General features: G+C 41.3%; 1 pseudogene; it reads right to left on the bottom strand.

Moving 5' to 3' along the window:
* Window positions 1-19,462, bottom strand: part of LOC142376971 (dynein axonemal heavy chain 8-like) — an 87,449-nt pseudogene extending 67,987 nt beyond the window's left edge.
* Between the last annotated feature and the right edge of the window lie 5,583 nt (window positions 19,463-25,045).

Here is a 25,045-nt window from a genome sequence, read left to right on the forward strand (position 1 = left end):
ATTAATCATTGCATCATATTACGATGCAAGTATAAAACAACCAAAAACAAAACATAACCTTGGAACGAAACGTTTAGAAAGCATCACACCAAACTGAAGAAAAAGCCACAAAAATAACGCGTTATGAATCAATCCCACAAAACCTCAGCTGATCACCTGACTTCTGATTTGTGTTGGTGAGATATTTCTGCTTTTGATAGCATTAGTACCAGTTTGGAGTCACACTGAGGAGGAACTTACTGAAGGAGAATCCAAAACAAATTCCTCCACCTCTGTTGGTGCCAAAGACAGCCGGTCAGCCAGGATGTCAATCATGTACTTGTGTGCAGGGGTGAGCAGCTTTTTCCTCTCTTCTCTTGCCTGCTTATGTTTGGCCTGAAGGAAGACAAGAGTCGGAAATAGTGTAGAAGTGTATTTGCTCTACGTAACTAGAGCTGTATCTCAACGAATAAGCTGAATCAAATGGGCTGCTTTAATTCTGAAAAGAAACAACTGAAACTTACCTGAGACACACACTTGTTTGCTTTTGGATTGGGTGTGTCCATCATAACGATGTCTGGAAGGGAGAATCACCCCTTAAGCCGTAATACTCAACGGTTCCCTTTATTCCCTCTGAGAAAACACTATTAGCCACTAATGTTGTTGATTTATCAACTTTTTCCTGTAATTCAGTAAATAAAATGCATACAGTGACATCAACAGTCTCCTCAGTTCCTAAGCGCTGGATGTGCAACATCTGATCCATGTTTCAAACATTTTTAAAAGTAATTCCTTCAAATTCAAAGGAGCAGGTAATTACAAAAAAATGTTTTTATTGTGTTTCTATATTATTTAAACTTACTTTGGTGAGGTTCCTGATCAATTTGAGCATGAATAAACGCTAATTATTTTTCTTTCTAGCTGATAAGGTATGTTAGCTCAACCGTTACGTCTCAGTTTATGTTGTTTGTTCATTCACTTTTTCAAGTTTGATATTCTGCTCTTACCGAAACTTTATCATCCGACGTATTTGTAGCTTCCAATGTTCAGCTTTTCTTCTTGTGTCGTTTCTGAGTTTCTGAATTATTGGACCATGGAAATATTTTTCTCCAGCCGTTGAGAACTGCTACTGATTCCAAACGTTTATTTAACCGTTTTTTTGGTTTTGTTTTTTTTAACTTCCTTTTAAACGTTGAGATGTCACGACCGTTGGCGCGTGGATGACGTAGGACTGTTGGATGAGCTAACGTTTTAATAATTAGCTCTCACACTCTGTTTTTAATGGGTTGCTTAAGAATTACAAGTATATGTCCAAGATTTTTTTTTTTCCTGAGCCATTACCCAAATTTTGTTCACAGTAAAGTTTTGTTTTGATTGTCAAGAGCTACCACACGCAGTGTGGTGTACAGTAATGGGACAAAAACATTTATTTGAATGTCAGCTGATGAAATTTTTATTGTCACAGTCAAAACAATAAATAGATAAATGTGATGATAAAGAATGAATAAAGGGTTGTTTTAAGTTAAAGTTGTAGACAAGAATGACCTCTAGTATCTGTCATTATGGCTGTGAACCTGAAGAACCCTCTGGCTGAAGTCCTTCCATTGTCAGTGTAAAGCAGGGGTAGGCAATTAGTGGCCCGCCATCAATTATATCTGGCCCGCAAGATGGAATTTTTGAAATATGATTTTTGAAAGATATTTTTCAAACCTCATGTTTTATCGCCTGTTTCATGAGAGATGCCAGGAGATGCAACATTCAGCCTAATAACAGTGTATAGAAGAAAAAAATGTTTTAAATTAAAAAAAATGAAATGCATTTATGTAAATCCACAATAGAAAAACATGGCCATGGCCCGTAATACTATTGTCAGAAAAAAATTGGCCCAGGTCCAAACTTAATTGCCGACCCCTGGTGTAAAGTGTGTGTATTTATTGGACGGGGGGGGGGGGGGGGGGGGGGGGGGCAACTAGTGCATAGCCTTTGAGGACAAAGAGATACATATTTCTAGGTACCAAACTCGGCAAAATGTCTTCCGTCACAATTTGACCTTCTCCTTACACAGGCCTGTGACAGGCCAAGTTTTAAGAGGTATTATCAAATCCCACATAGCCTGTCCCTTATTCTTGAATGGATAGACTCTATGGTTTAGCGCAACTGCTCTGCAGAAAAATCAACAACAACTTTGTAGTCTTGTTTCAAAATAGACATAAGAATCAGCACCCTCAAAGCAGCGTTCCCAGAGCCTTCATACTCTTAAGGCTGTTCAAGGGCACACAGCCTCGTGTCTTTTGGTCATATTCCCATCCACACAACCAGCAACCTCAAACTGAAAGTTATTTTGATGTGAAAAATAATTCTAAAATCAATCTTTAATGAGCTTTCGGTCTTGATAAAAATGATGGTGCACTTGCACTCAGTGTACATTGAAAGATAGCCCATATTAAAGCTTTGTGTGTTGTTTCATTCACTTGAGGATTTACTAAGTTGATTCAGTGTCACAAAAGGTTGTGTGTAACTGTTGTTGGAATCTATGGCCAGGAGGGGGGAGCAGAGAGCAGAAAAGCAAGACTGAGATATACAAGGAACTGACTCTGGAAGACAAGAAGAACATGAAAACAAAAACAAATAAGCATAAAACAAAGACAAACTTAACAAAACCTAACACAGAACTTGCTTGTTTGCTTGGGCACATCTATTCAAATAGTTGAGTCATTCTGCTGAGTGTATTTATACAGTGCAGTATACAAACATGAATTTCTAATTTTCAGTGAGTATGACTCTCAGTGACTATTGTGTTGCCTGCAATATGAGGAGAGAGAGCCTACAAATACTGAATAATTCATCATTCTATTACTAACTCGGTCGGCCCCTGAGTTAATTATCTGCTGTTTGATAGCTCCCTCGATACTTTGCTCACAGCATTAGTAGGAACAAAGAATCGTTCCAGTAACACTGTTAATCCATGAAAGACATGTCACGGGCTGACAGCCAGTCACTCTAATGTGTGAGATTAATGTTGAAGCAAAGGTAACATTGAACTCAAACACTGCCCTGCTGATCTGGAACACAGCCTCCAAGCGATGCTTGCACAGAATCATGGGCCAGATGTGATAATATGCTTTTCTTTTCCATAAAGTATCATTTTTCTTCACTAAAGATGCACAGTGTGCAGATCAGTGGAAGCTTTAAAGGTGATTCACTATCACAAATCAATTCAAACCAAGCTATTCACACTCCTGCATGACTTTCTTTCTTTCTTTTGACCAGATATTTTACGGAGAGAAATATCTTAAACAAAAACAACAGACAAGTACATTTTGAATGTCTTTTACCAGATCAGACTAAACAAAAAAATTCTATGTAGCTTTAACTAACACAGAGAATGCAGAACCTTTTCATGTCTAAAACTGTTTGAAATCATATCAAAAACTTGCTTTTTCTCACTTTAGTAAATGTTGAGCACTATGTTTAACACTTTTTTCATGTCTTATGTAGATCCTGGTTGTAAATAGAACACATTATGTATATCATTTTATAGAATAAAAACACAAGAACACAAGCATACTGTGACAAACATTGAGACTCCTGCCACCAAATACAACATTTTGTTGTAAAAGATCTGTGCCAACACTGATGTTCAAGTTTATATCTGAAATGTTTAACTTTGTTTGGGTAGTTCATTGAGATTAGTTTGGTGTCCATAATTTGTCATTATTGTCTTCAGAGTTTAGAAGTACATCAAAAACCATTCGGACATGATGCAGTATACTACATGCATGCTTTTGCCTCTGATAAATATGAGTTCTTATCCATTTACAGTGAAAGCTTAAGATATTACCTCCTAAATGTAATTTTCTCTTTCTTAATTTAGGCTTTTCTCATTTCTTGAGATGATTTGGAATAAAATACTCTTGTTGATATGTTTATATTTTCCAGAAAACCCCTCAGGTTTTAAATTGCTCAGATATGAATAGCTTAGAAAGCCTGACATGCAGTTTATAGAAATTTCAGTGTCTGAGGAAGCAAACAGACAATAGGTTACAGAGGTTGAGTTAACAGGTAATCAACATTGTCTAAAATGGCTCTTCTAACTTTGCGCAAATGTTTAAACAGAGCTGTCATAAAGTGATGAAAGACACAGCTTCCCATAACAGTTTAGTTGTCTTTTTATTACTCTGGTTATTCAATAATCAATTGCTTGCGTGCACTGCATGTGTGCTCAGAATTGTTTGGGAATTAAAATATCTGAAAAACGCGCAGGCATGAAGGGCCCTTGTGAAAAACTCTTTGCTGAAGTTCTATGTTTACTGTTGAACCGTGGATTAGATCAGTAACAAAGGGACATTTTAGGAAGTCCCACGTCAAAGCAAACGTTACTAAAGGGTGGGGGCTGTTTTCATTTAGCCATAAAGGATGTTTCACAGGTGTGGTGGTTAGCACCGTTGCCTCACAGCAAGAAGGTTCCAGGTTCAACTCCCAGCTGGGGCCTTTCTGTGTGGAGTTTGCATGTTCTCCCCGTGTAAGCGTGGGTTCTCTCCGGGTACTCCGGCTTCCTCCCACTGTCCAAAAACATGCATGTTAGGTTAATTGGTGTCTCTAAAATTGTCCTTAGGAGTGAGTGTGAGCGTGTATGGTTGTTTGTCTCATTTGTCTCTGTGTGGCACTGTGATGGACTGGCGGCCTGTCCAGGGTGTACCCCGCCTCTCGCCCATTGACCGCTGGGATAGGCTCCAGCCCCCCCGCGACCCGACCGACGGATTCAGCGGTATAGAAAATGGATGGATGGATGTTTCACACTATATTGAATGTTATTAGTTTAATTTGTCTATATTCATGTCACTACTCGCAATTTGGTATCATGACAAGGTGTGAAATCTTCAAATAAATATAATCCATTTATTGTGTCAACAGACAAATTTTGCTGCTTTTTCTTTATGTGCTACAGCACATGAAAATAACTGTCAACGCATTGTCACAGCCTTGGTGTAATTGTGACATATGGACTGTTGCATCACATATGTAAGGACAATGTGCTCATTGAGAAATTGAGAAATTTCAGTCTTTCCTTGCATTTTCCCCCACTGTTTCATCTCCTTTTTACACATTACAAACTTCTTGGTACTGAAAATGATGTGATTAAGGTTGGGTGTTAAAAATGACTTGACCAAGCTGAGGTTATAAAAACAGGATGACAAGAGCCAAGAGCTCTCCTCACACCACTCCAGTTTTAGTCACTCCTAACATTTGTCATGTTTGTTGGCCTTACAAGGCGAGGAGGGGCCTTGTCTTAGGATTCCTACATTAAAAACATTGCGAGTAAAAGAAATAAAAGTTTGCTTGAACACATGCAGACCCTGTGTTACAAACTGAACTGCTATCTGGAGACAAAGACCAAAATGAACAGGCACCAACACAGGTTTGGGTGAAAATGAACAGAGAGAGTTAGTAAGTAAAGTCACATGACCTGGCCTCAATCAAGGTTGTCAATTGAGAGCACACTCAGATAGTTAAGGCCCTCAACAAGCATCAATCAACACCCCCACTTGTTCTCACATTTACAACAAGAAAAACAAAAACATTGCAAAGAGCAAAATCACATTTTGGTTCGGCAATCACCTAAATAGAAACCTAGAAAAGGCAAGAAGCTTCCCTTTTGTAGCTGGTTTTGTCATTTGGTCAGCAACCATTTGATCTGTTGGGCAATACTCCAAAAACACATCACCATTTTTTACAGTAGATCTTACAAAATGATATTTGATGTCAATGTGTTTGCATCTCTGTCGGCTAAAGGGATTCTTTGCCAATGCAATTGCCCCCGGTCATCTTCATAAATTACAGGTACATCATAATGAGAGTCAAGATGTTTAAGCATTTGAGACAGGTACAAACATTCTTGTGTAGTGACAGCTAACGCCATGTACTCAGCCTCACATGTCGACAGTGCTACAGTTGGCTGCTTTTTGGTCTTCCAAGAAATCAGAGGACCATTCTTACATAGGCTAACACAATAACCAGATGTACTACGTCGGTCAGTTGCATCTCCTGCCCAATCCGAGTTACCCAGGCTCCGCCCTCGCAGTGACGCAACACCTTCGGCTCTGCTACACTTACTCAGGCAAACTGCTCATTCAGGTGGATTCGAGTTCCCGAAAAAATGGGAACTCCACCCACTTTGTCGGGAAGCAATCGACTTTGAGCAGCGCCAACGGCCCAGGGTAGAGGCGTGTTCAAGGTAGTGACGTGATTGAACTGCCACTCAACCCATGGATTGTACACGGAAGCGCTTCATTCAATATCAACATGGAGCAGCGTCAAGCTTTTGACACTGCTGTAGATGCTGTAAGAAAAGTGTTCGACGGGAGATTCTCGTTAAAAATCGAGCAAAGAACAGCCCTTGAATCATTTCTTGACAGGAAAGACGTTTTCGCCTTGCTCCCTACTGGCTTTGGTAAGAGTTTAATCTACCAGTTAGCCCCGCTGGTAGTTAAATCATACGTCAGAGGAAAGAGTGGTGTAATTGACTTAAGCTTAGGCACAGCCTTTTCTGGCCACAACCAGTAGCAACCCGAGGGAGGCGGGTTGACCAGGCCATTTCGAATCGTATTCGTTATGGTCTTGGTCAGACCAGAATCTCGAAGAGATTTGAAAGTCTATGTTAATCAGGCTAAATCCGAGTCACTATAAGCCACCAACTGTAACCCATCATCACATTTCCTGTAACACAGCATCTTGTCAATTGTGCCTTTCAGATATTTCAGTACATGTTTTACAGTCGTCCACTGCTCTTCTGTTGGCGCACTGAAATATTGTGAAAGTTTACTTACGACACAACTCAAATCTGGTCTAGTGCATGAACTAAGATAGATTAGGCTACCCACTGCTTCTCTGTATTTCCTGAGGTCACTCATCTTTTCATCGTCATCAACTCATTAAGAATGATCTTAAATTCTAAATGACAAAACAGTAACATACAAACTATCAACACAAAATTAAATGAGCCTTGAAAATTCACTAAACATGAGCCCTTTTAAACAGCCAGTCATGTACTGCCCTAAGGGGTTAAACACATTAACTGGGTGGGTCAAACTATGAGTGCCCCCTATTATTTGGTGAAGAAGGCCTACATTCAATCCCACAGGGTGGATGAAGGATCTGCCAGCCAGACTCATTCATTTTTTTGGTCAGAGTTCAAACTGGTTAAAATGGGTTTTAACCAGTAAAACTTTAATCAAGTGACATACTTTAGTCAGCCTCCTTCAGATATGTTCTACAACAACTTTTGAAACATCGATACGCGTAACCTGCATGAAGATGTAATGTTGAGATAACCTGTTAAACCCTAAAGTGAGCATCATTTCCTTAGAGAACTCTTTAGTGCTGCTGGGATTATCCCCCCTGCAGATTGTCGATGGGCCTTGTCCGAACAGAGTAAGCAGGGCAGGGCCTTTGTTAGAGCCTTTCAGACAGAGATACCCCTCCCCGATTCCCCCTGATCCCGAGGCGAGATTGGTCGGGTATCCGTAATTGAGTCATCTGACTCGGTCGGACCTTGCCTTCCACAGCTGAGTAAACCAGCACAAAGAGACTCTGGCTACTTTCCAGGTTAAGTGTGCCGCGTGTGTGCACAATTCCAGCACATTAGCCCCATGCTGTTAAGATGCAAAACACTTTTACTTGACCTCTGAGATGCCCGTGGCTTCTTTCTGTTAGCCTCATTCAGACAGAGCTAAGCCCATAAGAGACAAAATGCTGCTAAAGATGAGTTGAACCAAAAAGCATGGAGATTGAGAGACTGGAGAGACTGCAGCACCAGCAGAGGAATGATAGATTCTTCTTCTGATCTATAAATACCACAGTTAAATAGTTCTGGAAAGCTTGCGGACTTCCACCATGTTTCAATCAAAGCAGTCTCTCCGGCATCAATCTCAGGTGTACTCACACAGAAAAAAATTGAATTGAATTGAATAACTTTACATTAAAGCTGCAGTCTGCAGGATTTGTTGTTGTCATACGTAAAGTCCTACTTTTTGGCATTTTAAGAGTTTACATGATCTATCAGAACGCTTGAAGTTGAAAACGGTGACCTCCGTAGTCGCAAAATGCAAGAAATGCTTATTTTTTAACCGAAAAATAAAAAGTTATTCAACTTTCTGTCCCGCCCCTTCAAAACACATGAGAACTCGTGCACGTAGACGTGCACGCCAGATGCGCCTACACGACTCCTCATTCATCAACTCACCTGTCATTTGCGATCATGGAAGACACAGTAAGTAGACTAGCCCGTAATGAAGTTCAATAGTCCAGATAAATAAGCGTGGGGACGAGCCTACCTTGTATCGCGCGTGCACAATCGGTGATTGACAGGCAGAAGAGCCCAGCTCGTAAACCTGATTGGTTACCTTTTACCGGTCCGGTCTGCAATTTTGTAAACAAACCTGCTGGCTTTGGAGGGACCTAGCGGGACATATAGGGGACCTAGAGAACTCATTTTTTTTTGTATTGGGGTATTTAATGTACTACTTTCAGAATCCCCGGACAGTTCCAGGCATTATGCTTGAAAAAGAGTTGCAGACTGCAGCTTTAATGCCAGCAGTGATCCCAGCAGTCTTCAGAAGTGCAACACGCTGAAAGAATAACAGGGGAGGCCTGTGGTTGCAAGAAAAGCTTCAAAGTTGCTTGATCTGTACGTTTCCATTTTTTACTAAGACTGAGGTGCCCAATATGATGGATTCTATAAGGGAAAAATTATTTTACGTGCACATCTCCTGCAAAACAACTTAGTAAAAGACATTAAAGCAGACATTGTTCCCCGTGATGCATACGAAAGCCATGGGGTTCAACTGGTCGTTCAACTGATTTTACACCTTCAGCGACGTGTTTTTTCACTTTTAATGCAATAAGCAGCATGACTCCACAGCCAAAGTCTTAATGACAATGATTTTGCTTTACTTTTACCTGTGCGGATGATACTCAAACAACAGCTTCCCATCCATCATATGGAAAATAATGTTAAACATCTGCTCTTACTTTTCCTCCAGCAGGTGGCTCTTTGATCAAATTCAGTATAAAAATGTGCCGTCAGTCCCTGACAAAAAGAGTCTGCTTATAAGTTCAGATGGATGTGGACTGACATGTTTATAATTTCTAATGAGATTAACACTCTAGACTAAAAGTTGGATCAATGATTCTGACACAACATATCAAACGGGATCTTTTTGCACACGTACCGACGTGATGCTTGTTAACAAAATGAAACACAAGTTGATGTTGCTCAGTGGTGGGGCTTCTCACAACAGCTTTAAACATACCGGGATCTTCAGACACTTTGATTGAATAAAAATGGACATAATATGCAAGTTTCAGCAACGGATCATAATTGAAGGCCTTAAAAAACAACCCATACATGCAGTTATTTTTCACTTTTATGACATAAAAATCCAAAAAACAGACACATGTCAAAGTTGTAACACAACAAAATAAAGATGCCAAAGGGGATGGGCAGCTTTACAAAGTAGTTTGTGTTCACATCTGGTGATCATTATGCCAACCAAAGCTTTCACTGCTTTGCTGCACACATAAGAAAATATATGAGAACAAACATTAAGGCTGAAGAAACACACGAGGCAGTTAAGCTGATCGTTATTGTATCCAGTGGATAGTAGGTCAAAAGGAAAGTGAGTATGAAGAGGGTACAGATGAGAGAGCACTGGAGCCACCTCGTATGTAAATGATCACTTCTCAACATAACATGTGGAAAGTGTGCGGCTCTCCTGCTCTTGTGAAATAAACAAATCAGCCTTTTCAGAATGCTGATAAATAGCGCAGAACAATTCATTTGAATAACAGCTTACCACCTGAGATCAGGTGTCAGCTATGAAAAGATGTGAACGTAATTAAAGGGTTTGAAAGGGCTGGCTATTCCATAAGAACAGCTTGTCATGCTTTCAAGTGGACAAGGGCCCCAGCATTTAACCCCAGCAGCTTTGAGGAAAGTCTAAGTGCATCTTCAGCCAGCCTGTTGTTGCTTTTTATTCTTGGAGAAATCACTTGGCCTGATCTGACTCTCCTGAGTGGATATAATGAGGAGGAGGTGTGCATCATCACCAGAAAACAATTACGTAGGTGCTTGGGAACCAAACAGACTGTACGGGCAGAATATTGCATTATCAGCAACAGTAGCTGTGAAGAATAAATGGCGTATAAATAAATTGATCAAATAAAATCACACAAATATGTGGCTTGTGTCTGCAATGGGAAATGGTACAACTGACATTCTGCCCCCGTCAAATGATTCTACATCAGTCCCCCAGCTCAGATGGGGGATGTAAACGTAAAACCCAATGGACATTGTTGCTGAATGTGTCGTGCTCGGGTCTGCTGGACAAACATTTACAAACCAAAACTTCTCAAAAGGAGGCCCTGAAGCTGACATGACCGATCCATTTCACCCGTCTGCACAGCAGCTGGAGGCTCAAAGTCCACCTATTTAGGACCAACTCCTGTGGTCCAGTCAAAAATAATAAACTATATTTTTCATGCTCAACAAAAACTGTGGTCCGTCACATCCTGTAGGATGGTCCAACGGCATTCCTTCCTGTTTCAGAAGTGATGGTGTTTGGTCCCAGTGGCTCTTGCAAATCCCCTCCTGTTGACTTGGGCCCCTTGGTGCAATACAGGAAGCCAACAGTCGCAAACTTGGGTTTTAAGATGGACAGTGATTTTAAATTGGACCGGCAAATTGGTGCAATAGTGAAGTCCAGCTTTTTTTGTATCTTAGTCTCAGTGTATCTGGTCTTAGGTGAAGCCCTTCTTTGCACATACGCACTTTGAAACAGTAATCAACGCCTTTATTACATCTCGGCTAGATTACTGCAATGCACTTTATTCAATTCAATTCAATTCAAAAATACTTTATTTATCCCAGAGGGAAATTAAATGTTGATGTAGCTCAATTAAATCAAAGAGTTATTATAGATGCTGATGGCTGTGGGCAGGAAAGATTTCCTGTAGCGGTCCGTTTTGCATCCAAACTGAAGAAGCCTTTGACTGAAGAGACTCTGTTTTCTGATAACAGTCTCATGGAGAGGATGTTCAGGGTTGTCCATAATTCTCTTGATTTTATGCAAAATCCTTCTTTGCATTATTGTCTCCAGAGGTTCCACAGTCGTCCCCAGAACAGAACCAGCCTTCCTTATCAGGTTGTTGAGTCTTTTTAGGTCCCTGGTTCTGATGCTGCTGCCCCAACAGATGATGCAAGAGGAAATGACGCTCTCAACAACAGACTTGTATTCTGAGTTGTACGTGGTACCGATAACAGATTAGATAAATTCACCCAGCAGGTTGACTGTTTTCGATTCCTTCTTTTACTAACTAATAGAACATACAATAGTGTGTGTGTGGTGCTGGTGCTCCTTTTCTATACAGTGTTGTGTGTGTTGGTGAAATATTGCTTTGCTTATCCCTGGCTTGGGTCTGTGGGACCCATTTTCAGGTTTTGCTGAAGGAAAATGGTATGAATACTTTTTTCACAATGAGATTCACTGGCCAGAGCTCAGTGCTACGCCGTGTGCTACCCCACCTCAGCATGCTGATAGCCCAGCTGCTGATACAACCTCCACACCAACAGGGCCTCCAGTCACCTCACGCTATGGTCGGATTACCAGGCCACCTAAAAGACTGGATCTCTGAAGGGAAAGAAAAATATGTATTCTGGTTGTTGCCAAATGTTTATGTTTGTTTATGAAGTTGCTGCTGCCAGTATAAAACCAGTTGTATTATGTTGCCAAATCTTTATGTTGTTGTCGCTGCCGGTATAATGTACAACAGTGATAGGTTTTGGCATGATAAAACAAGTAACTTTCTTGAGTACTCAGTAGGCCTTTGTTTCAGGTCTCAGTTCATATGCCATTGCTTTAATTAAGAAAAGGGAGATGTTGCAGGACATGTGCTGCCACCTAGCCTGGCGACGCCATCCTACGTACTTCCGCCCAAAGATTTTGGCTCCGCACATAGTCTGGCCAAATCCCCCTACCTCGGTTCGCTCAGTGTTTTGCCAATCAGCAAACAGTTGCGAGTGGTGACGCAGAACTCACGCGGGGAGTCCATTGTAGTCCATATAATTGTAGTTCAACCGCAGCGGAAATAAACATGGCGACGGAAGAACGCTAGAAGCTATCCATGAAGTTGTCTCAACTCTGGAGATCATTACACAATTAAAACGAGAGCAAGAGGAATGCCTCGTCAATTTTGTTAGTGGCAAGGATGTCGTAGCTCTCCTTCCAACTGGCTTTGGGAAAAGTTTGATTTATCAAATGGTACCGGTATAATGAAAGCGGATGTGGGAAGCGTGATTCGCGAGCTAGAGCCTCGCGAGAGTAAGCATGAACCTCGGCGCATAACCAACGTCATTTCTAAACATTATCATTGGTTAAGGGAACTCCGTTACTCCAATAAATTTAAGTTGCTGGGTAAGGTCCCGCCCTCCATGGAAACGGATTCCTCTTGGGTTTTCCCAGACTGTTTGACAGAGTCAACAGTCGGCTTTCGCCCAGGCTAGCTGCCACCTGCCTTTATAAATGTGTTGCTGCTGCCATCTGTCTTTGTTATGTGGTACTGCATCGGTGGTTCTCCTGGTGTATGTTTACCCACTGTAACTTGCGCTCTGCTGTTTTACAACATGAATAGTCAAGTATACCAACACCACTGTGTCCTCGTTCATGAAACAAAGTGTGTGTGTGTGTATATATATGTATATATTAGTGGTGGGCATAGATTATTTTTTTTAATCTAGATTAATCTCACTGAAATCTTGAAATTAATCTAGATTAATCTAGATTAAAATGGCTCATTCAGGGGGGACAATCCGCGGCGTTCACGGAAACAGACGTGTAAACTTTGGTTCCTATCCAAACAATAGTCGTTTAATCCTGAGACTGTTGCAATTGCCGTGTTGAGTGCTTCCATACAATAGTGTAGTAACCCCAAGCATACCTTTCTCACTGCAATTAAGTTTTATTTCGGATTTATTTCGGATTTAATTTCGAATTTAGTTTATTTTCACAGCTGCCTCTGCTATTCCTGCTCTTCTCAGGTGTACCTAATGTAGTTTTACATAATTTGTAAAAGTGATGTATATCTTGTATAACAAATTGTAAATAACAACATGTTTATTCGTGTTCCTGCCCTCTCTTTCCTCATGTTTTTTTCCGCGGGGGTGCTGCACAGCCGCGGGGCCTTTAAGAATTGAACATTCTAAATGTGACGTCACGAGCTACCAAAGCTACCAAAGCAAATTCTCAAGCGAAGCTTCTCCAGCGAGTCAGCAACATTAGGGCAGACCAGTTTATTCACATGCATGGCTCCAGCAGTTTCTCTAGCTACGCCAACTTCTCATATTCAGCACTTGTTGGGAGGGCCAGATGGTGCTGCTGTTGAGATAGCGTTGTGTGCAGTGCGTCTCTGTTGCGCCACACGCGCAGTATCCTCCCTGCGGCCACCATATTAGGAGCGCTGTCTGTTCCAACAGGGCAGATTTTGTCAACTATCCCCCACAGATAAGCGACCTCCATAAACTGCCTAGCACAGGCTTCTGAAAAGTAGCGTTCTTCTGTTTTAATCACACCTAACGGCAGACAAAGTACATCGGCCCACACCCGAGCTAAAATATCAAGGTAAAAGTCATCACAGTTTGCTTAGGCTACCTATTTTGACCCAGTTCCCAACCCAACTTTGAGAATAGATTAACGGCGATATTTTTTATATCGCCCGATAAGACTCTCAAATTATCGCAGCACGTTAACGCCGATAACGGCCCACCACTAGTGTGTGTGTGTGTATGTGTATATATATATTTACATACATATATATATATATATATATATATATATATATATATATATATATATATATATGTATAGTGTGCGTACTGTAAAAAAGCATAAAATCTATCTCTCTTTGTTTCTACATTGTCCTGCTTTTTTGTCCTTCGCCAATCACATCGGTGGTTTTTGACTGCTGGGCGTATAAAAAGAAAAAACACATGAAAGATAATGTTGCTAATATTTTGCTAATGTCTCTTCAGGCTCCCACCAGCTGCAACATCCCACCTGGGCCAGCCACACCCACCACCTCCACTGGGACGTCATACCGCTCGGTATACTTTCATACTCATGTAACCTAGCTGGCTGTTTGTTTGTTTGTTTGTTTTCTGTGTGGTATACTGTTTCCGTTTTGTTTCCAATCATGGTGGCATATTTTACACTAACACGTGACAATATAATAACGTCTTTGGTATTTTGTTTATATTTTAAAACTCCTCAGGGTTCCTGCTCCAGCGCTACCATACCTTTACCAGCAACAGACCTTGCTCAGTAAGTACTCATTCATATTCATGTTCATATTTGTTTGATTTACTTCTCATTTACCTCTCAGTAACCTCTCATCTTTGATGGTCCATGTTATTTAGTTAAACATTCCTTAAATAAACAAACAGTACAATCTATAATTCTCTTCAGTCAGAAAGATGATGAGTGATGTGAATGCTCATCTGTTAGGTCTATAATTTCCTCTTGAATAACCCTTGTTTGTTATAGAAACATGCCAAATGTCATATTCTTTGCTGTGTTCTAGAATGACTAACAAGGAAGACATCAGATTTCCAAAGAGGAGCTTGAACATGTTCTTTCACTGAAAACCACCTTTACAGAAGCGGCATCTATTCTTTCAATCTCGAGGCCAAATTTCTACAAGTTACTGCAAGACTATAACATCCCAACGTCAAAATTTAAGAGCATCAGTGATCAACAATTGGATCTTGAAGTGTCACAAATAAAAACTGAACACCCAAATATTAGAGAAGTGATGCTTATGGGGCATGTCCGCTCCAAAAACATTGTGGTTCAAAGACAACGTGTAAGAGATTCACTGCTAAGGATGGACCCAGTTGGTGTCTTAGCCAGGAGAAGAACAGCAATAGTTCGGCGAGTGTACTCTGTCCCACATCCAAATTTTATATGGCATGTCGACGGAAATCACAAGTTGATTAGGTGGAAATTGGTTGTTCAAGGTGCCATAGACGGCTACAGTAGGATGTTGATGTGTCTTCACTGTTCCAACAATAATCGTGCTGAAACTGTGAGAGACCACTTCACTGCAGCTGTTGGACAGTTTGGCAGACCACTGCACATCAGGACTGATCACAGAGGAGAGAACGCTCAGATTTGGGAGGACATGCATGCAAGCAGGGCTGAAGGCTCTGTCTTAACAGGAAGTTCTGTACACAACCAGAGGATCGAGCGTTTTAACCGAGACTTGAACAAAAACTGCAGCCATATTTATGCACCCATTTTTAATGAACTGGAATCCCTGAGTATCCTAGACATAGATAATGCAACAGACCTATTTTGTCTCCATTAGCTCTTTCTACCCAGAATCAACCATACTTTGGAGGAATTCTAAGCTGGATTTAACAATCACTCTATCTCATCTGAAGGAGATAGAACACCAGTTCAGCTTTTTAGTCTGGACAATGATTTGCCTCATCTTCACAACCCAGAACTCTCAACAGCAGGGATAGTTTTTTGTTCCTCACCAAACTCTAGAAGAGGATTTTCCCCATTGAATGGCAGGGATTTGCAAGAACTGAATGATGCCATTAACCCTCTTCTACATGACAACAACAATGGCAAAACATTGTTTCAGAGAACACAACAGTTTATTTTGGATAAACTTGTAAATGTGTGATCTCAGCATAACATGGACAACTGGGTAACATTAGCCTCATTGTACTTTCAAAAGTCCACTTTTGTAAAGAGCTTGAGGAGGAGTAGGATGAGGAGAAAGAACACATTCTTCAGTTTGTCACAACATATTCAACATCAGTGAATCTGAATAAACATGGCTTTCAATGGTGAGGAGGGGAATTAAAAAATGTAATCTGAAAAGTACTCCAAATTTCTACTTAAGTACCTTACTTGAGTAAATGTACATAGTTTCATTCCTTCACTACTGTTTGTTGAGTATAAAAAAACTAGTAACTCTAGTTGCTAATTTAACTCGAGTTAAATTCATAACAAGATGAAAAGAATGTGGAGCAAGATGGGAAAACACAAGCTATAGTCTTTATTTTTCAGCTTTCTTATGTAATGCAATTGAAACCACTGCTTTCTAATATGAACAAACTCTATATGCCTCAAATCTCCTCTATGGAATACATTTACACATGGACACCATCAGCCACTGGGCTGTAGTGGAAAGTTTTAGGGTTGTTACCATGCGAGGGGCAGAGGGTACACAGAACAACACAGCAGCCTGATGAACTGATTTCAGTGAATTATTAGTAGATTTACAGTAAAAATTAAAACTAGGACAGCACATTTATGCTAAAGTTGTGCTTGCAACAACAAAGCCTTTACTTGTACTTTAATGGTAGCTGTTAAACATCTCAAAACACAACAATACTTTAGTCCAGTTGTAGACAACATAAATACTAATAGCACCTCATATCCGAAACTAAAGAGTGGAATCCTGACATTTGTTTAAATGGTGCTGAATAAAAATCCATTCATTAATGCCACTAGGAAGCAGTAGTTGAATTCATCATCATCAGTCATTGTTGTTGCATTCACAAAAAGGTGAAGCTCGTTGGCACACGTATGTGCAGTGGGAAGATATCTGTCTTCATCATGAATAAATATTCATTTAGGAGTTGGATGAAAAACCAATGGCTGGGACTTTGCTGCTCCCTGTAGCAAACGCAAAGATGTGACCAGGGCTCAAAGTCTTCAGGAATGCCTCCTCCTCCTCGGTTAGAGTCCTGTCCCCATATGTGTCTCTCAGCTCTTTATCTAAAACAGAGGTCTTCAACAGGGGGTCCGCGGAGGTACTGCAGGGGGGTCGCGAAATCTTTGGTTGATTAGACAATTTTTAACATTTAAAAAAAAAAAAAAAAAATTTTTTTTTTTTCAAACAATTTTTTCTCACAAATTTTGTGCACACGTGTGCCATTCACAGATGCTTTGAGGATTCATTGCCCCATCTACATGCATGTTTAAAGTTAAAATCTGTGGATTATTTGAATAGCTCAGTGTTGTATGCAAGATGTTTGTTTATAAATGGCAGTGGCACGGCAACCCTGTGCCTTGCACATGTTTAAAATAAAGACATGAATATATTAACCTGTGTATTATTTGAATAGCTTAGTATTGAATGTACAATAACAGAGTAGCTATATTTATAAACGGCACTAGGCCCCGTTAAATATAAAACACAATTGTATGCCATATTAATAGTAGGGGGGTCCCTGCTCCAACTCTCCATCAGTTTGGGGGTCCCTGGCCTGAAAAACGTTGAAGACCCCTGATCTGAAAGCAAAGGGAAACCAGTGTTGACTTGGAGACTCGGAAATACTCAGGTTTAAGAAAGACTGAATCAATGACTAATTGAATAACTAATGGTTTACTGTAGAGGTATTTTGGTGAAAAAGCAATGTTATTCTTACAAGCTATCATAACAACTGTATTCTTGTTACATGGTACATAAACATTAGATAGGCACAGCTTCATGAGTTGTAAAGAATAAAATAAATCTGTACGTTTCCTGGATTTCCTTATTGTATAATATACTGAATTAAAAATACAAACTTACTTTCAAGACATTGGAGAAACTCCCTAAATGTTCCCATCATCAACTCCTCCCTAACTCTTCCGTTGCTCCCCAGTACAGAGTAGCTTGGTTTGTGAATACCAGCTACAAAATCAGCTGCTCGACCTTTGACCTTTCCTGGTATGTCAAGCAGCACATGCAAGCTGGGGTTCTCTCTCAGGAGTGATAAAACCTAGAAGGAAATTCAACACCATAAATGAAAGGCCATAAAAATGAGTAGTTATGGTTAAAGGCGGGGTAGGGGATCTTTTTCTGGAACATTTTTTTACATATTGCTTGAAATACTCTTCACACCCCCATTGCAACCAATTAATTAAAAGTTTTGACACAAATATGAAAAGTTTTAGTGGCCTCTAGAACGTACAATCTAGGAAAAACAGTATCCAATCATTGTGAACGGACCGTTCCTTCTCCCTGTGCGCGTACCCTGCTCCGTGAACGTCCAGAAGCTTGGCAGGAAGCTAAACTAGAGCCAGCTTGGCTAGCACCTAGCATTATTAAACGTATAGTTAGCATAAACTAAGTACTAATACGGCAACGATCGATGCTTGCTGGCAGAACAGCGCTCGTGCACCTTCGTGCTCGTGCGCGTTCATGTACTCTAGAGGCGTGCCTTCGGGGGAAAAGTGAAGAAAAGGGTTGGGACTTTTTACCGGTGTATTTTCAAAATGCAGCTTCGCTGGACTCAAAATCCAGGATCTCCTACCCTACCTTTAAGTGGGGATATGGCAATTCTTAGTAATTTTACCACAGCACGGAGCAAATATGATACAGAACTGTGAGGTGAATCTTACTCCATAGTGGGACAAGCCATCAATGAGTTGATCAAGACAGCTCTGCCGTTGCACAACAGTATGGTATAGAACTGCATTTTTCACAAACAAATCTCTGTTGGCCATGGTGACAACAAGTGGAAGACCCTCACCTTATATCGCCATTAGTCACAGCTGCTGACTGCTTTCTCCAAATCATCCTGCAAGGTTGCCTGTTGAACCTAAATATTACAGATCAGATCTTTAAAATCTTATTTTCTCAGGGTGGTCAGTGGTGTAGTGGGTTAAGCAGCCGCCCCATGTACAGAGGCTACAGTCCTTGCTGCAGTGGGCCCCGGTTCGAGTCCCGCACCGGACAGTCGTTTGCTGCATGTCTTCCCCCTCTCTCTGCTTCCTGTCTCTCTCCAACTGTCCTATCATTAAAGGCATAAAAAGCCCCCCCAAAAATCTTATTTTCTCAAATGACTGCATTTAATCAACATTTACAGAAGTACTATGTAGCATTTCACTTACACTTAGTTACCTACCAATGGCAAGAAAGTCATTTTTAGTTATTTATTGGGTAATATGAAACCAAAATTATTTTGATAATGCATTCTACCAAAATAAAAGTAACTGTACTGCTGTGGAATAGTCAAAAAAAGCAAAGGCTTGCTACAATAGTCTTCAGGTCAGAATATTGCCCATTACCTTTTTAGGTTGAAGGATGTCCCCAGACACAATGTAGTCCACGACACTCGGGGACAGGAATGCAGGTGCTTCAGCCCCTACAGTTATTATTACTGTAGACTTCATCCTGCCAATGGTTCCATACAGTCCATTTTGCAAGTGGAGAATGTTCAGTCTTGGTGTGCATCCATTTGGTGTGCCTGAAAGATTAAATAAATTAACACCGCATTCTGTATCGTGTACTCTGGCATTTTCAAACCAATATATTTAGAAAAAACCTTCAAAAGCTCCACTGTCTTGGAAGATAGGCTTCACCAGTAATCGGAAAAACTCTCGCCTGGGACCTCCAAGGTCGGCAGCATCTTCCTCAGCGTCATGTTCATGGCTTGCAAATGTGACATAAAGCATCATGTCACAGCTTTGTGCAAAACAGGTTCTCTTAAACACACGTTGGGCTGTTGGCCAAGCATTGGCTCGACTGATATAGATCTGTCTTGTTTCCGATGTTATAACTCTCTCACTGTGAGCTTGTAGAAGGCCTGCAACTTCTTCTTTGCTCGGCATTTCAGATGACCTATATTAAAAAAAAGACAATGACAAAGATAAACAGACCTTTGGCTACCTCTGCATTTACTCCACTATCACCTTCAGTGCATGAGGAATTGTTCCATGTTGTTTGCGATGTTTACGCTGGTGTAAACAAGAGTTTTACTGTAGTAAAAAAATACTTGTAACTCTTACTTTAGAATATTAACAGCACAGTCTTCTAGTAGACAACACTGAATTGCCTCTTCAAGATTCTCATCTTCCTCCAGATGAACAGGGCTGAGCAAACGAAGATAAACAGGGACAACAGAAAATTCAGCAGATAGCCCAGAAAGAGAGAGAGAGAGACTTATATCAGAAGTTCATAATGTAAATAGACCAACATCTACACTGCTGTATTTCTATGAAGCCCAAACAATATCTTACACAACTTGTGCCACATTATAAGGAAACAATCGTCTCGGGTCCCCTGCCTGGCCCTGATTTTCTCTTGAGTGCTGCTCTCTGTCTCCTGACATCTGGCCTCACTGTCCCTTGGTGGTGAAGGCACTGGACTCCGCATTGCATAAAGAAAAGGAAGTCAAAGGGAAATATTTTTGTAATGATGTTAATCTAATCTTATCTAAGTGCAACTTAACCCTAATTCCATCTTTTAAGCGTGTTTCCTTTAAAAGGCAGCCTTTAAGGATTTAGGGTGAAGCAAAACTGAATGAGATGAGCAAGGTTTGAGAGTTGCCTCTCCCATTCGGTACAAATGACTGAATTGTGCTACTAAGCTCTGTCTACATCTCTTATAATGACTTGTAGGTAGATGAATGAAGACATCCAATCCAAATACAGTTTACAGGTCGCTTACAGTGATCCCACTGAGTCTGACAAAACAAAAACAAACTGCTGCTTAAATTCTGTCAGGTTGGCATTTAATGTTAAGCTTTGGTCACACTACATGACTTTCAAAGTCTTAAAGGGATAGTTCGCCTCTTTTGACATGAAGCTGTATGACATCCCATATTAGCAACATCATTTATGAACATTTTCTTACTCCCTGCTGCGTCCTGTGAGCCGAGTTCCAGCCTCGTTTTGGCGTTGACGAAGGTAGTCCGGATAGTTGGCTGGGGTCACAAAAATAAAGCGTCTTGCTTCTCAAAACAATATCTGTTCAAAAGAGTAATACATTTGCATCACAAAATCGGTAGCCATAAAAAAATCAGACCTCACAATCGCATGGCGCTATTTCTCTCTCCCTTCATATCACTACAGGCTGTGTAAACCGAAAAGCAGACCGAGCAGTCCCCTGCTTCCGAGCAGTAAACAGGTGCAGCTGTCGCTATGAAGGGAGGCAAAAATAGCGCCAAGCGATTGTGAGGTCTGACTTTTTCTGGATAACCATTTTGTGATGCAAATGTATAGGGCTCGGGCACGTGACGTCACTACGTGAGCGGCGGCCATACTGGAGGCTCAGAACTGTTTTGTTTACATTGTTTTCCACTGCGCGCAGACGTACTCCCGCCTGGTCTCGGAACTTTCTTTGTTGGTTTATCTATTTTACTTATTGTCTTTGCCACTATGGTCGCACGTTGCTGTGTCGTGGGGTGCAATAGCGTAAGCCGTGACAGGAATGGGGGGGGAAATCGTAAATGGTTTATCTTTTTACCGGTTTCCTGCTTGGAGGCGCACCCACGGAGATAACAAAGCGTCGTCGACTAGCATGGATCGCTGCTGTAAGACGACCAAGCATAACTTTCCACTCAATCCCGGTGTTGATGAGTGTGTTCTCTGCATTTTCATTCTGGTAAGTTACAGACTTTTGTGTGCTGAGGTAAAGATCCCCGCCTTCACAAGAGGACACTGTCAGTTGGAAGCAAGGGATGTCTCAATGGGTTAAAAGCGGAGGACAAATTTCGTGTGTATGCATGTATACATGACAATAAATCTGATCTTAATCTTAATTTAATGTGGAAAATACAAGGAAAATTGCCCATCTCCATATTCACATGGAAAGGGCGATTGGAACTGTCAGAAACAATACACCTTTTTGTCAGCAAAAGTACCTATCAACATAGTTTTGCCATGCGAAGGTGAAGACAAAACATTCTTTGACAAGATTGTGTCTGTATGTTGTACTCTGACCACCATGAGCATGAGTGTTGTGCAAAGTTGAAGTCGTCTGAAATAAATATGCTTTGAGATACAGCCAAGTGTGTGTTTCATTATTTATTTACAAGTAGAGTAACATGACAAAAGTGTAAAGTGTCATTATAATTGAAACTGTTGCAAAGTATAAGCACTGACACCACATACTATACACGCAATTATGTCCCAAAGGGTGACAATCCATTCCTTGCTCGGTATTTCATAAGGGTCCAGTCCGTTTAAAACCCCAATCTTCTGTATGTACCGATATCTGGCTTCCTTCTGTAATGTATCCCGGTATATCCCACATCCTTTCTTCGATTTTAACATGCTTTTCTCTCACTTTTCTCTCACTGTTTGGTCCTTGATCTGCGTCTTGCCTCAGGGTTTGTTTACGAGATTGTGCCTCCAATATGGCGACCATATCCCAGAATGCAACGCGTGTGCCCGAGCCCTATTACTCTTTTGAACGCATATTGTTTTGAGAAACAAGACGCTTTATTTTTGTGACCCCAGCCAACTAGCCGGACTACCTTCGTCAACGCCAAAACGAGGCCGGAACTCGGCTCACAGGACGCAGCAGGTTTTTTTTTTTTTTAACCCTTCTGCTTGGGGTACCTAGCACACAGGTTCCAGGTAGCCAAGGTAACCAGTCAGGTTACGAGCGGGGCTCTGCTGCCTGTCAATCACCGATTGTGCACGCGCGATACAAGGTAGGCTCGTCCCCACGCTTATTTATCTAGACTATTGAACTTCATTACGGGCTAGTCTACTTACTGTGTCTTCCATGATCGCAAATGACAGGTGAGCTGATGAATGAGGAGTCGTGTACGCGCATCTGTCGTGCACTTAGGCCTGCACGAGTTCTCATGTGTTTTGATGGGGCGGGACAGGAAGTTGAATAACTTTTTATTTTTCGGTTAAAAAATAAGCATTTCTTGCATCTTGCGACCACGGAGGTCACTGTTTTCAACTTTAAGCGTTCTGATAGATCATGTAAACTCTTAAAATGCCAAAAAGTAGGACTTTACGTATGACAACAAGAAATCCTGCAGACTGCAGCTTTAAGCTGAAGAAGCTTGGAAGTGGTTCCAAATTATGGATGTTATGTGTTATTTGCTGTTATTTGCTATTTACGCTTCGGCACGCACTCCGCCCACCCCTGAGGGTCCCCTTTGTACGGTGGGAACGCAAGCTGACCCCAAAGCGAGCCGAACCGTAGCGTACTGCATAGTGGAAACGAGGCTTAAGATTTATATGCAAAGATAAATGATCTTTGTAAAAATTGACAACAATGTCAAGTTTTCAACTATTTACTTGGAATTGCGTTGTTTTTTCTGCATAACCAGAAAGAAGATAAACGAGCGACTTTATCATTTGACCACAGATGTCAAAAGAGGCAGACCCTGAGGAGGAGATGGGCAGAGTGGAGTGGAGTGGGTCCCTCCGCTTTCCTAAAGTGACCCACTTGAACAGAGGAGTGAACTAACAGGTCTCCTGTAGTGTATCCCAGATATTTCATGAGGACCTCAGGATGCTGAAGGATTGTTCCTTTGAATGTGGTACAGCCTTCTGCATTTTCAGTGGTCAGTCCTCAGAACATGGTGGAGTTTTTATTTTCCCAAAAGCCTCTGCACGCATTCTCCAAACATTCATTAGTGGTTCTTGTAAATCTTTGGAGAACCACAGACTAATGTTGACTGAATGTTCTGTGTCCACGTGGCGCCGACACGCTGCAGCACTCGCTGCTTCACCAAAAAGCCACCTGCCAACTTTCATTTGAACACCGTTTCAGCTTCATCGATGTGGCATTATTAGGAGGCCACTTTTACAATCAGCAGTTAGCGTCCGACCGGCTTGTGGTGGTTGTTTTCCACCTTGTGGGTAAACCATTCATGCTTTCATAAAGACTATAAAATGTGGCAATGCAACCTGGGAAGTTTCAGTAAGAAGTAGAGCAGAATCAGCAGTTTGCAGTGAATGAAAGCTTTATTTTGACTCTGGATGTATACAGCTGACTGAATTTGGTTCAGCAGTTGGCAGAGTCGGAGGGTCCTGCCTGCGGATCAGCACACTGCAGAGCCGGGTCAGTCAGTTGGAAGACGATGGGCATCCCTTCAGTCCTCCTTCTGAGTTTCCTAAGAGACGCCAAACAGCACCCGCAGAGTAAACATCACAGCATATCTGCCGGCTTATGGATTTTAAATTCTAAAAAACATTTCTATGATGAGGAAAACCAGTTGACTGTCAAAGGAACAGTAGTATTCCTATGTTTAGGCTAAGCTCATTGTTACAGGTTATGAGGTTATGACTCAATCATTTTTTGTTTCATTTATCTAGAGGATTCCCAAAGAGCTATGGATATCACAAGGACTCTTGCTGAAATGATTGTTAAGGATATACACCTGTGGTTGAAGATGAGGGTTTTAGGAATTTTGTAAAGACACTCGATCATCGCTACAAGATTCCAAGTAGGAAAAATTTAATGGGAGACAAATTGTAGCTATTGTAGCTTTCTTTCACCACAGCACAAGAGCAGCAGAGAGGCTCAAAGAAATTCAGAAACAACCAAAGTTACCAGAACACAAACTGATCCAGTCAGCTGAAACATGGTGGAACTCTGTCTTTTACATGTTTGAGAGACTACTTGAGCAAAAGGAAGCTGTTACTACAGCACTTTGTCTTTGTGGAAAACGCTCACTGTGCTCGAGTGAGGAAGATTGGTCCATGGCTAGTCTCTCCATTGATGCCCTGAGACCATTCGAAGAGGTCACAAAAGAGATATCGACAGAGAAACATGCCTCAGTTTCAAAAGGGATACCCCTGGTTCCATTACTTCGGAGGTCAACTGCAACTCATGAGAGCCAAGGTATCAAGCTAGCTGCTGAGCTCTGATCACGATGCCAGCACCGTCTCAGAGCCATTGAAACCTTTTATGGTCTTGCTGTCAGCACATTCCTGGACACAAGATTTAAAAACCTCGGGTTCCGTGACATGGCAAATGTTGAAGCTGTGAAAAAACGACTGATCACTGAAATGCAGTCAGTGAACCGGACCTCAGTGTCAGCTCCTGAACCAAGTACAAGCTCTGCCACCGGCTCTGTCTCAGTGGCTGCTCCTGCAACTACCTCAAGCTCACCTGCAGCAATAGGTGGGATATGGGCAGAATTTGACTCCCAAGTCCTTGGATTCCAGGAACATCGCACACCTGGAACTGATGCCTTTATTGAAATGCGCCGGTACTCAGAAGAGAAGCCAATACCACGGGATGGAGACCCCCT

This window comes from Odontesthes bonariensis, chromosome 3, assembly GCF_027942865.1.
Source record: "Odontesthes bonariensis isolate fOdoBon6 chromosome 3, fOdoBon6.hap1, whole genome shotgun sequence".
Lineage (NCBI taxonomy): Eukaryota > Metazoa > Chordata > Actinopteri > Atheriniformes > Atherinopsidae > Odontesthes > Odontesthes bonariensis.